Source organism: Peromyscus eremicus, chromosome 5 (assembly GCF_949786415.1).
Source record: "Peromyscus eremicus chromosome 5, PerEre_H2_v1, whole genome shotgun sequence".
Lineage (NCBI taxonomy): Eukaryota > Metazoa > Chordata > Mammalia > Rodentia > Cricetidae > Peromyscus > Peromyscus eremicus.
This window is the reverse complement of record NC_081420.1, coordinates 49003659-49019992: the sequence shown is the minus strand read 5'-3', so window position 1 is coordinate 49019992 and position 16334 is coordinate 49003659. Positions and strand designations below refer to the sequence as shown.

General features: G+C 40.8%; 1 long non-coding RNA gene across 1 annotated transcript; it reads right to left on the bottom strand.

The window, feature by feature from the left end:
* Positions 1-799: 799 nt before the first annotated feature.
* On the bottom strand, positions 800-8415 carry LOC131910482 (uncharacterized). Its single transcript, XR_009379134.1, has 5 exons — positions 8335-8415; positions 4891-5771; positions 4718-4809; positions 1328-1565; positions 800-880 (listed from the first exon to the last, which is right to left on the bottom strand). It is a non-coding gene; the product is annotated as an uncharacterized LOC131910482 (long non-coding RNA).
* Between the last annotated feature and the right edge of the window lie 7919 nt (positions 8416-16334).

Sequence of the window (16334 nt, the reverse complement as noted above, 5' to 3'; positions counted from 1 at the left end):
GATGCTGTGCCTGTTTGGAAAGATTGTTGAGTTGGGTCCTTGTTGGTGAAAGGTTGTACCTACACACTTGTTGATCCCCATATTGGGTCCCCTGTGGGTGCATTGTATTTTTTCTTTAATTATTTTTCTTTCCTTCCTCTTTCCTTTCATCCTTCCCCTCCCTCTCCCTCTCTCTAACCTTCCTTCCATTCTTTATTTCTTCTTTCACCCAGGCATGTCTCAAAATCACTATGTATGTAGACAAGAATGACCTTGATCTGTGATCCACCTGCCTCCAACTCCCCAATGCTGGGATTGCAGATGTATACATGAGCAGTTTGTGGGGTACTAGGGATTTGAACCCACAGCTTTGGGCATGCTATGCAGGCTCTCTATCAAGTAAGTGTGGTTTTATTGGGCTCATTGTAACTGTTGAGCCAATGCTCCTTTCAGTTCAGACTAATTTCCATACTGCTTTAAATTTTTAACTCATTTATTTTGTATGTGTATGTATACATGTGTGTGAGTGCAAGTGGGCACACCCCACAGTCAACATGGAGAGATCACAGAACATATCTAATGGGTTGGTTCTCTTCTGGATTGAATTCAGGCCATGCACAACTGCTTTTACTGAGCCAGTTTGCTAGCCTGAATTTTGTTTTGTTATCCGATATTATTTGTCAATATGTTATTTAACATATTTTCTAGGAAGTTATTTGACATTACTGAGACAGTAACTCACAGCAAACTTAGAATTTTATCTTATTTTTTGTCTTATCAATGTTTAGCTTTATAAGAACTTAATATCAGACATACTGACCTATTATCTGAAAGTGAACTTTTTCCATTAAGAAATGTTGTTTTTCCAAGAAGCTGTGTTATGTCTCACCTTCATTCACACCTAATAAAATAAGATTTCAAATTGTGTTCCCTCAGTGCTTTTTATTTCCAGCCATAGAAGAGATAACATTGAGGTGTTTGCACCTTTCCAGGCTCCTTTCTTGCTTCCAATTAATAGATTGTAAACTAAGATTACTCTTACAGCACATCCTTTTTATCCCAAACTTTTATATTTTTATTCATTTTACATACCAACTATAGATCCCCATCTCATCTCTCCTCCCATTCCCCTCCCCAATCCCCTCCTTTAACAGAGTAAAGCTTTCCCCTTGGGGGGAAAGCTAAGCCTGGTAAATTCTGTTGAGGCAGGACCAAGCCCCTCCCTGCTTTATCAGGGGTGAACAAGGTGTCCGACCATAGGTAATGGGATTCAGAAAGCCAGCTCATGCACCAGGGATAGATCCTGATCACACTGCCAGGGGCCCCTCAAACAGACTCAGCTATACACCTGTCTCTCGTATGCAAAGGGTCTAGTCTGCACTCATGCAGGTTCCACAGCTGTCGGTCTAAAATTTGTGAGTTCCTTTGAGCTTGGTTCAGTTGTCTCTGTAGATTTCTTCATCCTGATCTTGAACTCCTTGCTCATATAATCCCTCTTCCCTCTCTTTGACTGGACTTCTGGAGCTTGGCCTGGTGCATGGCTGTGGATCTCTGCATCTGCTTCCATCAGTTACTGGATGAAGGCTCTATAATGACAGTTAGGGTATTCACCAATCTTATTACCAGGGTAGGCCTGTTCAGTCTCCCTCACCACTGTTGCTAGTAGTCTAATCTGGGGTTGTCCTTGTGGATTCCTAGGAATTTCCCTAGCACCAGGTTTCTCCATTACCTCATAGAATCTCCCTCTATCAAAGTATCTCTTTCATTTCTCTCCCACTCCATCCCTCCCCCAGCTCGACCATCCCATTCCCTCATGTTCTCATCCCCCATCCCCTACCCACTATTGCACCCCCCAACCCCAGTTTACTCATCAGGATCACTTCTGTTTCCCCTTCCCAAGGTGATCCATACATCCCTCTTAAGGTCCTCCTTGTTTCCTAGCTATTCTGGAGCTGTAGGTTGTAGTCTGATTATCTTTTGCTTTACATCTAGTATCTACTTATGAGAGAGTACATACCATGTTTGTCAACAGAAGAATCCCAAATGGCCGAAAGACATTTAAGGAATTACTCAACACCCTTAGTCATCAGGGAAATGCAAAACAAAATGACTGAGATACCATCTCACATATCAGAATGGCTAGGGTCAAAGACACCGATGACAGCTTATGTTGGAGAGGATGTTGGTGTGAGTGCAAATTTGTACAGCCATTTTGGAAATTGGTATGGTGACTTCTCAGAAAATTGGAAATCAATATACCTCGAGACCCAATAATACCACTCTTGGGCATATATCCAAGGGATACTCAAACATACCACAAGGACATTTGCTCAACTATGTTCATAGCAGCATTACTCATAATAGGCAGAACCTGGAAGCAACCTAGATGCCCCTCATCCAAAGAATGGATAAAGAAAATGTGGTACATATACACAATGGAGTACGACTCAGCTGTAAAAAACAATGACATCATGACATTTGCAAGCAAATGGATGGAACTAGAAAAAATCATCCTGAGTGAGGTAACCCAGTCTTTTATTCTTAAAGCTGTCAAGCCCACAAGAAGGGTTGAAAACTTGCATAATGACTACCCGCTCTACTGCTTTCATCTAGATTCATGACTGGCCATCACTTACTACATGGGCTGCTATTATATGGGTTTTACTGCCCCTCAAAGGCCTTTGTAGGGCTGAAGAGATAGCTCAGCTTATAAACTGCTTGAGTGGGAAGCATGAGGACTGGAGTTCCATTCCCAGAACCCATGTTGGAAAAGTTGAGTGTCATGGCACACACTTGTAATCTCAGTGCTGGGGAGGTGGAAACACATGAGATCCTGGAGCTTGGTGGCCAGACACTCTAATTCTAATAGATGAATTCCAGGCCAGTGAGAAACCCTGTCTCAAAGAGAAAGAGAGAGAGAGAGAGAGAGAGAGAGAGAGAGAGAGAGAGAGAGAGAGAGAGAGAGAGAGAATGGTACCTGAGAATAATACCACACTTTGTCCTTTGAGTCCACTTGCATAAGCACGCATATGCACCTGCACACACAAGTACAGTTGCAGACATGTGCACATGCACCTAAATGAACACACACACACACACACACACACACACACACACACGCACACACACTCGTAAGGCTTGTTTTCCTAGATGTTGCAATTGGAAGGCTCTGAGACCTTAAGAAATGAAACCTAGGGGAAGCTCCAGGTCACTGAAGCTGGTCCTTGGGGGGGACAATGAGACTTTGTTGGCTTCTAATCACTTCTGATCATGAGGGGAGCAGTCTCCCTGTGAGAAGCACTCCTGCTGTGAAGAGCTAATTCACTACAAGTATGAAAGCAATTGGTTTGGTCTATGGTTAAACTGACAAATAGCTAAAATTGTGATCCAAAGTAAACCTTTTCCCTTTATACCTTAATTGTTGTTTTTTCTCTTTTGGGGAACCCACCACCCAGCTCCCAAATAAATCACACACAGAGGCTTATTCTTAGCTGCCTTAGTTTGGCTTGTTTCTTATGAGCTTTTCTTACCTTAAATTATCCTATCACCTTTATGTCTCTGGGCTTTTCCCACTCTTTTACTTCTGTAAATCTTAATCCACTCTGTGGCTTGCTGTGTAACTGGGTGGCTGGTCCCTGATGTCCTCCTCCTACTCTGGCTCCTACCTTTCTCCTTCTATTTATCTTCTCTGCCTGCCAGCCCCACCTACCCCTTCTCCTGCCTTACTATTGGCCATTCACTTCTTTATTAGACCATCAGGTGTTTTAGACAGGCACAGTAACATAGCTTCATAAATGCAACATAAACAAAAGTAAAACACCTTAAAATAATATTCTACAACAAATTGTCTCTGTTGCTTTTTACAGTAATGGAAAGCTGACTAATACATGATTTCTCTTTTTCTTTTTCATGTTTTTTCTCTCTGTTTAAGATACATACATACCACACATTAATCTCTGTTGAATTACTTACAAATTCTCTACATATATGAAAATATATCTAAATACCTGAACATTTTATATATCAAAATATCAATATTATTCTCCATAAATTCAAAATTTATTAAACAGTAATATCAAGTACACAATCTTTTTAATAAGTCCCTAACTGGCCATCAAATAGTCTTACAGCTGGGAGACTTTTTAATGCTAGAACAAATGATGGCCGCAGTGGTTGCATGTAAGATAAATGTCCCAAATAATCTCTAGCATTTGACTATTTGGTCCCCTAGTTGGTGGTGCTGTTTGGGAAGGCTTAAAGTGTCCATCATTGCTAAAGGAGGTGCATCACTGAGGGTGTGCTCTGAACTTTAAAAGCCTCATACTATTCTCAATTTGTTCTCTGTTTCCTGTTCTGGGTTTGAGGATGTGAGCTCAGATTGTTCAAGCAATAATGCCTGCCAGCTACTATGCTTCCCATCAAAATGGTGATAGATTCTAACCCGCTGGAACTGTAAGCCCAAATAAAGTTTTTTCTACAAGTTCCCTAGGTCATGGTCTTTTATCACAGCAATAAAAAAGTAACCAACACAACCCATACTGTAATTTGTCACTCAATCTCCTTACGACAGTTCACTTGCCTTCTTAGTCTTTTTCCAGGAGCTGACATTTTATTAATAAAAAATCCCACAATGGAGGCCTGTATGATTTTATTCTCATGAATAGAGCCAGGTTGAACATTTAGCAAGGACATTGCACAAGCGATACTGTGTCTGTGTGTAACATTGAGAAGTACACACTTTTAGAGTTGTCCATTACTGGTGATGGAACTTTGATGGCTCAGTTAAGGTGCTATTTATCATAATTCTCCACTGTAGAGATGTTATTTTCCCTTGGAAAGAAAGAACACAGATACTCATCCTGGTAACACATGAAATACAAAGTTAACTAAGAGATCATGCTTAACACTAACCTTGCTGTAGGTAGGCAGGTAAACTCAGTTATACTTGAATTTCTTTTTCTTGTCACCTCTTCTTGTCTTGTCTCCAATCTGGTTAATTAGATGTTGTGGTAGTTTGAATGTAATTGGCCCCCGTAAGTTCATAGGGAATGGCACTATTAGGAGGTATGGTTTTATTGCAATAGTTATGGCCTTGTTGGAGGAAGTGTGTCACTGTGGGGGTGGGCTTTGAGGCCTCTTATGCTCAAGCAACATCCAGTGTCCCAGTTCATTGCCTGCAGATCAAGATGTAGGACTCTTAGCTCCTTCTCCAGCACCATGTCTGCCTGCATGCTGCCATGGCCCTCCATGAAGATAACGGACTACACCTCTGAAATTGTAACACCCCCCCCCCATTAAATGTTTTCCTTTATAAGAGTTGCCATGGTCATGGTGTCTCTTCACAGCAATAGAAACCCTAAGAAGTTGTTTTAATATAGTATCTATTATTTGTCTTCTGTGAGTTTTTCATATGAATTTGCCCCCAGGAAGATTTGGGTAGACAAAGGAAAGGGGCTGGAACTTTGGCAGAAACTGCTTATTACTTACATCTCTTTGTTGCTAGACTGCTCCTCAACAACAAGAACTGGAAAAAGTGGCTCAAACACTGAAAGAGAATTCTAGAACAACAGTCTTATCTCATTAAAGTAAATTTGTTTCCTGAAGTTTAAGGAGTGGGCTTAGGGAAAGTGTGTTGTTCCTGTTAAGTGTTGACACCTACTTCTCAGTGATTCAAAAGATCAAGTGTCCTTGGGAGGCATTCTGATGTCATCTCAATCTAGATCTGTTTCTTCATGTGAGAAGTGTCCTCAGTATGTCCATCAGAGGTTCCAAGGCTGATTCCCTGACCACAGCTGTTGGTTTCAGAGTAGAGATATAACCCATTCAGAGCCCCTTAAGTACCTCAATTTTGTCAACATTGTTAACTGGGCTAAGATTGGACTACTTGTCTAAGGGAATCATTGTAATCCCTTCCTCAGTACTATAAAACATGGGCCATCTCCTGTTGCAGTGGGAACTAAGAAATGTACACATGAGATTGTGGCCACATCCCCTACCATCCATAGGAATTGGATTTTTATGGTTAAGAATTAAGCAAACATGGAGAAATAGAATCAAGAAAGGGTGACAGAATATTCTGGAGGTGTTCAGACCTCCTACTACATGTGATTTAAGTTTAGCCTCTCTCCTTGCTAACATCATTTTCAATTCCTCTCACAAATACACAAACATAAAGTATCTGCACATGCTTAAAGTAAGCAAATTCACCCACTCAAATATTTTTAAAGATCTATTATAATTGTTTTTTATTATATATGTGTATGTGTGGGTCGGTGGGTGTGGGTATGTGCACATGAGTGTCCTCAGAGGCCAGAAGAGGGCATCAGATCCTCTGGAGCTGGAGTTACAAATAGTTTGGAGCCACCCAACTTATGTTCTGGAAACCAAACTCAAGTCCTCTGGAAAAGCAGTAAGTGCTCTTAACCACTAAGAAATCCCATCAGCTCCATCTTCATCAAATTTTTACACTTGAAATTGTATCTAAAATGATCTTAACTACCAAAGAAAACATTAGGATTCTAATTGGTCTCCTTCTGAGTTATCTATTTCTGGTCAGTATTATTCCGATCTATTACTTTCTTGCATGCTTGCCTAGAAATTCAGGCATAAGCAAACAAAAAGTATGGACATAATAAAAACATAAATAAACTCTTGGGGGCTAGAGAGATAGCTCAGTGGGTAAGAGCAATCATGAGGATGAGAATTTAGAACCCAGCACTCAGATAACAAGCCAGGCATCAGAAAATGCCTATAAATCCAGTTCTAGGGGATCCAATATCCTCTTGTGGCTCTCATGCATGTACATGTGTGCACATACACCCACACAAAAACTCAAACTTTCACATGGACACATGAATAAATAAATCTGTTTTTTAAAAAAAACTCCTTAAGGCGCAAAGCTACACAGAGAAACCCTGTCTCGAAAAACCAAAAAAAAAAAAAAAAAAAAAAAAAAACCTCCTTTATAGAAAAGTGGGCTGTGTCATCTATCTTTCTACATAAATTCTGTACACTAAAAAACAATATTTCCACAAATATGACTATGTTATCCACATGCATCTCTCAGAGGAAGGCTATGCATGGTGATCTCTCTCAGAACAGAATTCTTTGTGATTTACTTAGTTCTTATAAGTTTGCCTAGAGTTTTTTCTTGTCTGTAACACTACATGCTCATATTGTCTGAGCACTACAAAATTCGTGCACCATGTTAGTGTCTCAGTCACACCAGAATCATTCCAGGCCAAGGGTGAATTCTGGGGCAGATGCAACCTGTGTCAGACCTATCCAGGTTTTGTCTAATAATTGAGAAGTCTTGAGGGAGGGCTCAGTTCCAACGGTGAAAAGAACACTGGTCCACATGAGCTTGAGGTTGCTGAAAAGAACCTTGTGTGTGTTCATCAAGAGAGAGGAAGCCAGACAGGCAGGCCTTTCCAGTTGTAGCCACAATTTCCTGACAGCCCCAGAGTGATGTTCACAGCTACTAAAACTAAAGACTATAGATTTAGTCAAGGAATTAGTCCTGTCATGAAAAAAATATGCTGTGTGGTTTTTATAGTGTGGCATCCATATCGTCTGACAGGCCGTCTGCCTTACCCCTGTCTCCAGCCCTCCCTGCACATGTTCTAGGAGACCAGCTGCCTATGTAGACACAAGGGAGAGGAAAAGCTGGCTAACTAGGTTCCTTTATTTCCTCTCTCATGTGAAATCTCCAAGATGAGTTAGATCTCAGTGAGTTTTATGCAGACAAAGGCCAAGGATGTTTACACCTGAATGGACAAAGAAGCTCTAGGAAACTTGACCTAGGACCACTAAAGAAGGAACCACCATTGCTAGTGGGTAGGATAAGAAATTCTAGAAGGTCTCCCCATCTCTGGTTTCAATGAGATCAATGTTTGGCTTAAAGTGAACCAGCCAATACATCTCTTAAGAATTGACTCAGACAGATTCAGACAGTTATTTACTTTGATATGGACTATCCCATTTTCTAACCCAATACAAGATTTTCAGGGGGAGAAAAAGCCAAGATAAATCAATGGGTATCAATATTGAAACAAATTTCCACAAAAGATTGAGTTTAGCTGCCCATCAGATGAATGGATAGATAAAATTCAATACATATGCACAAGGAGTTATATTTGGCCATAAAGAAAATTGTCTCATTTTTAGAAAAATAGGTGAAGATGGAGATCATCATGTTAAGTTAAACAAACCAGACACAGAATCACAAATGTCAGAGCTGTCCTCTCAGATGTGGAATATAGATTCTTTTCAATGGGGTATTTTAATTTTATTATTGAGCCTTAAACATCAATTGACAGTTTTACACATGTATATAGTACATCTGATCACACTCACCCCTCTGCTTTCTCTTGTCCTCTTCACACCCCTACACCAAGCCCCCACTAAGTCTCCATTACACTTTCCTCTAAGTTGATTGTCTCAAGTTTTGTTGTCATAGCAACAGAACACTGCTTAACACACAGAAATCACTCATTGGGGTCTTTGCTTCTACAAGCTCTTGACTTAGTCCTTTATTTAAACAAATTTCCTAAATCATCCCTTGAGCTAAGCATGGTCCCCAAGAAACATACCTCTGAAAGGGAGGAAGAAGATATAGTCTCATTCTTCAAAAGACAAGTATCCAAGGGGGTCAGAGAAGCCCATGGGCAAAATTGAGCCTGCAGTTAATTGATAGCTCAACTCTTCACTGATCACACATGTCTGTTTGCAAAGGCATGTCCATGGGCTGCACATCATCACAGGACAGCCATGAATGTGGCCCTACATTTGTAGACCACAGTATCATGTTACAAACCAAAAGCCTGAGCAGACCTGGACATGAAGCTTCGAATTCCCTTCTCCAGTCCCTCAGCCTGCGCCTCTACCACAGCTTGTTCTTTGATCTTCAGAACCATCAACTTCTCCTTGTTCCTGTTGGAATGAAGATCTCAAACACATCCCTGTCTTGGCATCTTAGCTAACCACCCCCTACTGCTTTCCCCTCTGGGTGTGACCTGTGTATCTCAGATTTGTTTCTGGAGTCACATTCTGTCCCTGCTCTATGAGATGATTCCAGCCATCAGCCCTCATTTTCCAATGTCTATCTAGGAATATGGTTGCCTCCTTGACTGATGGCTCTAGTTCTGTCCCAGCTAATGCAAGAGTCTGACTCCAGATGCCTGTGCCCTCTGTGTCTTCAGGCCCCTCCCAGGACTATCTGTTGATATAGCTTTGGCATTTCCACTGCTGTCCTGCTCAGCTCTGTCCCAAACATGTTCCCCTGCATATGTTCCAATATGTCTCCTTTCCACACCTCGATTTGCCTCTTCACTAATTTAGTTGTTGGTTTTGTGTTTGTTTTTCTTTTTTACATAACAAGAATATGGATTAGGTGGACTAGGGTCATGAATAGCTCAAAAATATTCTCCTCAGAGATATTTGAAGGAATAATCAGAAGACAGGGAAGATAGGTTGGGTTCTGCATTCCAGGCACCTAGATGAGACTCAGTGATAAAACTGCAGAGCAGGCAGATAATTCGTTGCATCAGAAACCCATCTCCAACCATCTCCTTGCTCTGTAACCTGATGAAAGCAAAGGTAATAAACCTGATGACAAGGAGAATACCTGCTGCCAGAGAGAGCAGAGCAGCAACCACAAGACATGACAAAGGGTAGGAGCTGGGGTCCCTGTTTAGTCTGCAAACAACCTTGAAGAAACATTGAACTCCTGTGCAGATCTCAGATTATTCAGCCAGGGATCCCTGTGCCCTGGAAACGCCATCATCAATCACCCTTAACCTGTGCAGCTCATTTTTCTCATAGCAGCAAGTGTAAATAAAAAATAAATCTTCCCCTGAAGGCAAAGCTAATGGCCACCCATTAAAATGAGCCTGCTTGGCCTAAATATATAGTGAGCAGGGTGTCCATAATTCTGCATGAAATGAAAACAATGTTTCAGAAACAGTCAGCATGCAAGCAGGAACATTATTGGGTTGTATTTAATAATGGTAAATGGTAAATGTAGCTTAAGATTCCCAGAAGCCAATTTAAATTGGTAAGGGAAAAAAGTAAAGTCAGGGTTAAAGATGACTGATTTGTGCTTGTTACATATAACTTCTGTTAATAGTTGAATTTCAAAAATGTACCAGGGTTTGGGTATTGGCAAGACATGAATCAAGAGCAGTGGGGTGGGGAAAACTGTAGCTGTAATGTCAAATGCAGGGGCCAGGGTGGGTGGCAAGATAACCGTTTGAGTTTCATACCCAAGCTGAAGTGATGTTTTGATGAGTCCTAGTGTCCCACCATTCTAGTGCCACACACATTTGTTGGATGTGCTCAAATTCAGTTCCATAGGAAAAGTTTGGAGGGACTGAGTATATGGAGACTCACGGGAAGGGAGAACACTATCCTTCTACCATCTTTCCAGTTCCGTGCTTACTAGCTTTCGCTTTCTCCATAGCCAACTGTACTTCCTACCCAAGAATGAGAGAGCGGCCTCCTACTGCCATGTTGTGGTGTTACCTTCTATCATCCACTTACTGTGATTTAGAATTCAAACCCAAGTTCTCCTTGATGTGTGATACTGCGGTCAGAAGACCTTGGAGGTGCCACAAGGTCCCAACACCGGAGATCAACACTGGTTTCACATTTCATGACATCAGCTAATTAAATCCACAAACAACAGGTGAGGGCAAAGGCAAGAAGCTTGGTAAGCGTCAGGGGTAGGACAGAGTGATGGTGAGATTGGTACAAAGGCCTGATGCTCACCAGAGCTCTAGCTCAACAGAACAGGTCCCTAAAGTGGGTTGCTGCTGCCTGGCTTACTTGTGTGTTTAAAAGGGGCCTTTGAAAAGGGTGGAGGGACTGTAAGCAGTGGTTTTTGGCTTTCAGTCAGAGTACTATTAGCACCTCTATAGTTTTTGAAGGAATCAGGATGTGTTCAGCTATATAGTAAGCAAACAGAAACCTTTGGCTCAGAACCACATCCTGACTTTCTGGGAGGGTCTAACTCCCTGGCTTCAAAATCACTATGAAAACAAATCTCTGAACGTGTCTGAACACAGAAGGGATATTCTAGGTTGGGTTAACTGAGGTGCAAAAACTCACCCAAAATGTGGATGATTCTAGCTAGAATCTGGGACTGAATAAGAAGAGAGACGAGCACCAACATTTCTCTCTCTGCTTCCTGACCACAGATGTAATGTGTCCAGCTGCCTATGCTCCTGCCCCACATCTTCCCCACCATGATGGACTAGACATTCAACCTATGAACCAAAATAAATTCTTCCTTCCTTTACTTGCTTTTCAGGTATTTTGCCACAGTAATGAAAAAAGTAACTAATACACATACACACTGATGAACACCATACGCGTAAGCCTTATGACATTCTGCCTTAATTCAAAGATTCATTAAATCTTTATAAACAGCCATTGTTCCTTCATAGCATATTTTCCTTTACCCTATTATACTTCATTCATATATTCATGAATATATATATATATATATATCCTTTTTTTGAATATTTTAAAGTTTCATTTACATTCTAAAATTTCTTCTCTTCACTACTGTTGTTATTAGCTACAGCATGATTGTTTTACCTGCTCAATATTTAACTAAACCTTTTTCTTGACAAAGTTGTCATAGGATTTAAAAACACTCCCATAAAAAATTCTATTTGTTGCTCACAAGGGTCAGCATCTCCATGCTCTGGAGAAGAACTCTGAGTTCTTCTCAGGCTGTGTGACATAGCAGAGGTCACAGCACAGCTCATGTTGACACAGGTGGGAGGGAGCAGGGTATTTGAACCCAGGGTCTTTCCTCTGGTCTAATCCATGGTCACTCAATAGTGACCCTCTGTAAATGCTTTATGTGTTTGCCAACGGAAGTTACTTGCCAGATTCAACAGAGGTGTTGGAGATAACAGGCACAATGGGCTTTAATTTCCAAAGAGAATAATGTCAGCCAGTACAGAGACAACAAGAAAGGATTGAAGATGATAGAGAAGTGACAGGTTATAACTCATTAGGGGTCAAGTGCATAGAGGAAGGAACAAGTGAGACATTTCTCAGTAGCTTCCAATAGCATTCAATAGATAGGACACTGGGGCCAGCAAGTCATTGATTCCATTACTAAACTCAGCACAAAATATATGTGTATAAGAGACTACACCAACAGGTCCAAATCAAAGAAGAGGCAGAGATGGTGACATGGAATATGTGCATGAGAAGCCTCACACCCCCATGATTACCAAGTCTCTTACTGGCACTGAGGACATACAGAGTGATCAAACTATATCACCTGGGTTAGTATAGATAAACTTTGTGACAATAACACAATGCTCAAACCACCTAATAATACTTTTTAGAATGTATTATCATCAATAAGTGATGTACTAACAATCTCTAAAACATTCTAGAGAATATTTAGATTTGTGAGATTAAAATAAAATTATTCTGCTTTGCAAGTTGACAATGTTACAGTATAATAAATTTTAAAGTAACCATTTTGTTGGTACAATGCTTGCTACACAAGCAGGAGGGCCTGAGTTTGATCCCTATCTCCATGTGGCATGCCAGGTGTGGTGGTGTAAGCCAGCAATCCTAGCACAGGATGGTGCACAGGATGATTCTGGATTCATCAGAGTCCACCACTCTGATGAGCTCCAGGTGCAGTAAGAGACCCTGTCACAGAAAGATAAAGGGGCTTCAGAGATGGCTGGGGGATTCAAAGCACATACTACTCTTCCAGAGGACCCAAGTTCAATCTCCAGAATCCAGCTATTGGGACTCACAACCATATGAGGGGATCTAATGATCCCTTTGCCCTCTGTTACCATCAGCACATACCCACACAGAGACTTATACATAAGTGCAAGTAAAAATAATAAAATAAATCTCAAAAATACAGAAAGAAGAGAAAGATATGTAACATTGACTTTTGCTCTCTACATGAATGTGCACTCACCCCTGCATACCCACCTGCACAAACACAGGAACATGTACACACTTACATAACATACATACAGAATCTTATTTGCATATATATTTACCTTTTTACATCAAAAGTTTTAGTCTTGTGGGATACATCTATCCTGGACCATTTTTAATACTATTATATTTTAAATATAAAATGTCCTTATAGGCTCATCTCTTTGAAAACTTGTTCCCAGTTGGTAGTGTAGTTTTAGCAGGTTGTGAAACCTTTAGAACCTTTATACCTACCTGGAAGATACAAGCCATGAAGATCAGGCCATGGGGACTTCCTGATCCACCATGATACAAGAAAGCTCTACCATAAACACCAGCTGTTAGGAACTTCATCATGTCTCCCAACTATAAAGGACTATAAACCATGAGTCAAAATAAATCCCTCCTGTAGGGCCCTGGTCTCCTCCCATATTGAGTAAAGCCGTTGCCTGCTTGCCGACCTTGACCAGATGTCCTCCCTATTCTAATTCCCTGCCGGTATCCACCCTCCTGAATGCTTTAGGGAAGTTCCTTGTTTGTGTATCCTGCATATTGGGCGTTAACAGCTTAGATGCAAGAATGTAGAACATTCAGTAGCAAACTTCTGCCCTCCGGGGATCCGCCATTGTGCTGTAAGCCTGTATTTAAGGTTTCCTCCCTCTTTCAATAAACGGCATTCGGCTGGCACCCGGCTTACAGCCGTGGCGAATGACTCGCTGTTTCTTGTCTCTATTTTTTATCCGCAGCCCCTCGCTCGGACATGGTGAACGGGTGACAGTAACGCGGGCGTTACCGTTACAAATGGAGGTCCCTACCGAGATTCTACCAAGACGTTACCGAGATCCGAGAAAGAAGGGACAAGCTGATGGACACCCGAAAGGTAAGGCTGGCCAGCAATTTAAAGAAAAAAGAAAAGATAAGGGTGAATTGAAATGGGTGCAGCTAGCTCACAGTCAGTTGATTGGACTGTTGAAGCAGGAAGGCACCGAAGTTAAGAAAGGGCAAGACAGCTAAAGATTTTAAATAAAAAAGGAAATCTTCCCAAAAGAGAAGAGGGAAGGAAAGGAAATTTTCTGTTAGAAAAGAGAGAAAATTTTAATCAAGAAAAAAAAAAGGATTTTCCCGGTAAAAAGGGGAAAAATTTTTTGAAACTAGGCCTAAAGATTAGGGCCCTGTAGAGGAAGGATGAAGGAAAGAGAGAAGCCTCTTCCCAGTGGTAATGGAGGAAGAAAAGACTTTTTCCAATTGTAGAATTTTCAGGATAGCTGAAACTCTGAGCTCTTTCTGCAGTGCAGCATCTGAATTACAAAGAATCGGCAGGTAGGCCTCATTGCTGCTGGCTGAACAGCAAGAGAGCCCAGAGGTTAGAAGTTCTGCTGTCTGTTTGCTTATTTTGGTTCAAATGCTTTTTATTTCTCCCTCAGAGAGGGAATAATTCAATATTTAGGATCCCTTCGTGGGAAATGTTTTTCTGTTTTTCCCTTATGGTGGGAATAACTCATTAGGTAGTCCCTTCATGGGAGTAGGAAGTTTAAACATGAGTTTGTGTGTGCGGGGCGTGCGCCCAGCGGCGGCAGTGGTGGACATGCACAAGATAGCTTGGAGCGGCGGGCGGACAGGTACAGGCCGGTGGGAGGTGGAGCTGCAATGTAGCGCGGCCCGGGCGGGCACCAGCACTAGAGCCTGGGCACTGGACGGAGCCAAAGCTAAGCCACAGCTTCAGCTCGCTCCAAGCCAGCAGAGTCCGGGAGAGGGACTAGCGCCTAAAAGTTTAAACGGGCCTAACTTCTGGTGAAAAATGGTTTCGGTCAGACATAGAATGCTAAGTCAATGCTGTTGAATTTCCAGGGATATTAATTATTCATTGTATAAAGGATGTTCTGTCCTTTTGATTCTTAATAAATGTTTGGATTCTCATGGTAAATAAACTGAGGAACAGAATTCATAATTGTGAACTATGTATTAGGTATGCTCTTGTCTGTTGATCATTACTGAAAATTTGGCCCTGCAATTAAGTTGCTTTCTAGAAATTCTTGGTTTAATTCTATAGAAATATAACACCTGAAATGTATTGGGTTGTTAGCTTATTAAATAATGTTGCTAAGATAAACCCATAAATAATAATCTTTTACTGATAAAGAGGTTACAAAATTATTTTTCCAGTAAATAAAATACAGGTAAATTGTTTGGTCCACATTGTTAATAATTGGCAATTTACATTATGTTACTTGGAATCTATAAAAAAGGATCCTAATTTTAACATTTTATAAAAATACTCAAGAGTATTACCTAAAGTTACCTCTTCAAATCCTATAGAGATTGTATTTAATCCTTTTATAATTGGTATATGTAAAAAGGACCATGAAAATAGAAGCTGGTGATAAAATTGCTCGATTAATATTGCTTTCCTATTTTAATTACAAAATGGCACCTATATGTAGAACTGGAGGCTTTGAAAGTATAGGAAAAAGGTGTTTTGACAAACAGTTATCAATGATAAACAGCCTAAATTAAAAATAAAATTATATGGGATTGAGATTAAAAGATTACTGGATTCTGGTGCTGGGCATATCTATAACTTCACAAGAATCCTGAGATCCCAACTGGCCTCTACAGGAAGTCAGGAAAATGGCGGCTATTACAAGATCTTAGAGCTGTAAATAATACCATGCTTCTCATGGGAGCAACACAACCTGGCTTGCCTGCCCCTGTGGCAATTCCTAAACATTAGGAATTTAATTGTGATTGACTCATATGGATGATATTTTATTGGCTGCTAAAGATAAAAAACTTGTTTTTGATGCCTTTTCTAAATTACAAAAAGTTCTTAGCCTGGCTAATTTACAGATTGCCCCAGAAAAGGTACAGGTATCTTTTCCCTATCATTATTTAGGTCATGAATATTTTGTTTTTCTCATTCACCTACTGGAGCGTTTTGGCAAACAGGTTCTATTCTATGGGTACATTGCCCAGCTTCTCCAGCAAAAAACATCACTCCTTATCCACAGGCTATTGCTCAGATTATATTGAAGGGAATCAAGATCAGTGTTCAAACTTTTGGTAAGGAGCCAGATATTGTGGTGACCCCATACACCCAGTCTCAAATAGCATAGTTGCAAGCTAATGATAATGATTGGACCATATTGACATGCTCCATGCAGAGTCGGTTTGATACTCACTACCCCTCCAATGATGTGTGTAAATTTTTTTTAAATTGCATCCTGTTATATTTCCCAAGATAGTACAGATGACTCCTATTCCTCAGGCCCGTGTAGTATTTACTGATGGCACTTCACGTGGTTTTGCTGTGGTGGTTTCTGGTAACATAGTAAAGAGAATAAAAGTCCAGGGCACTTCTGCCCAAATGGCAGAGGTACAGGGACTGTTGC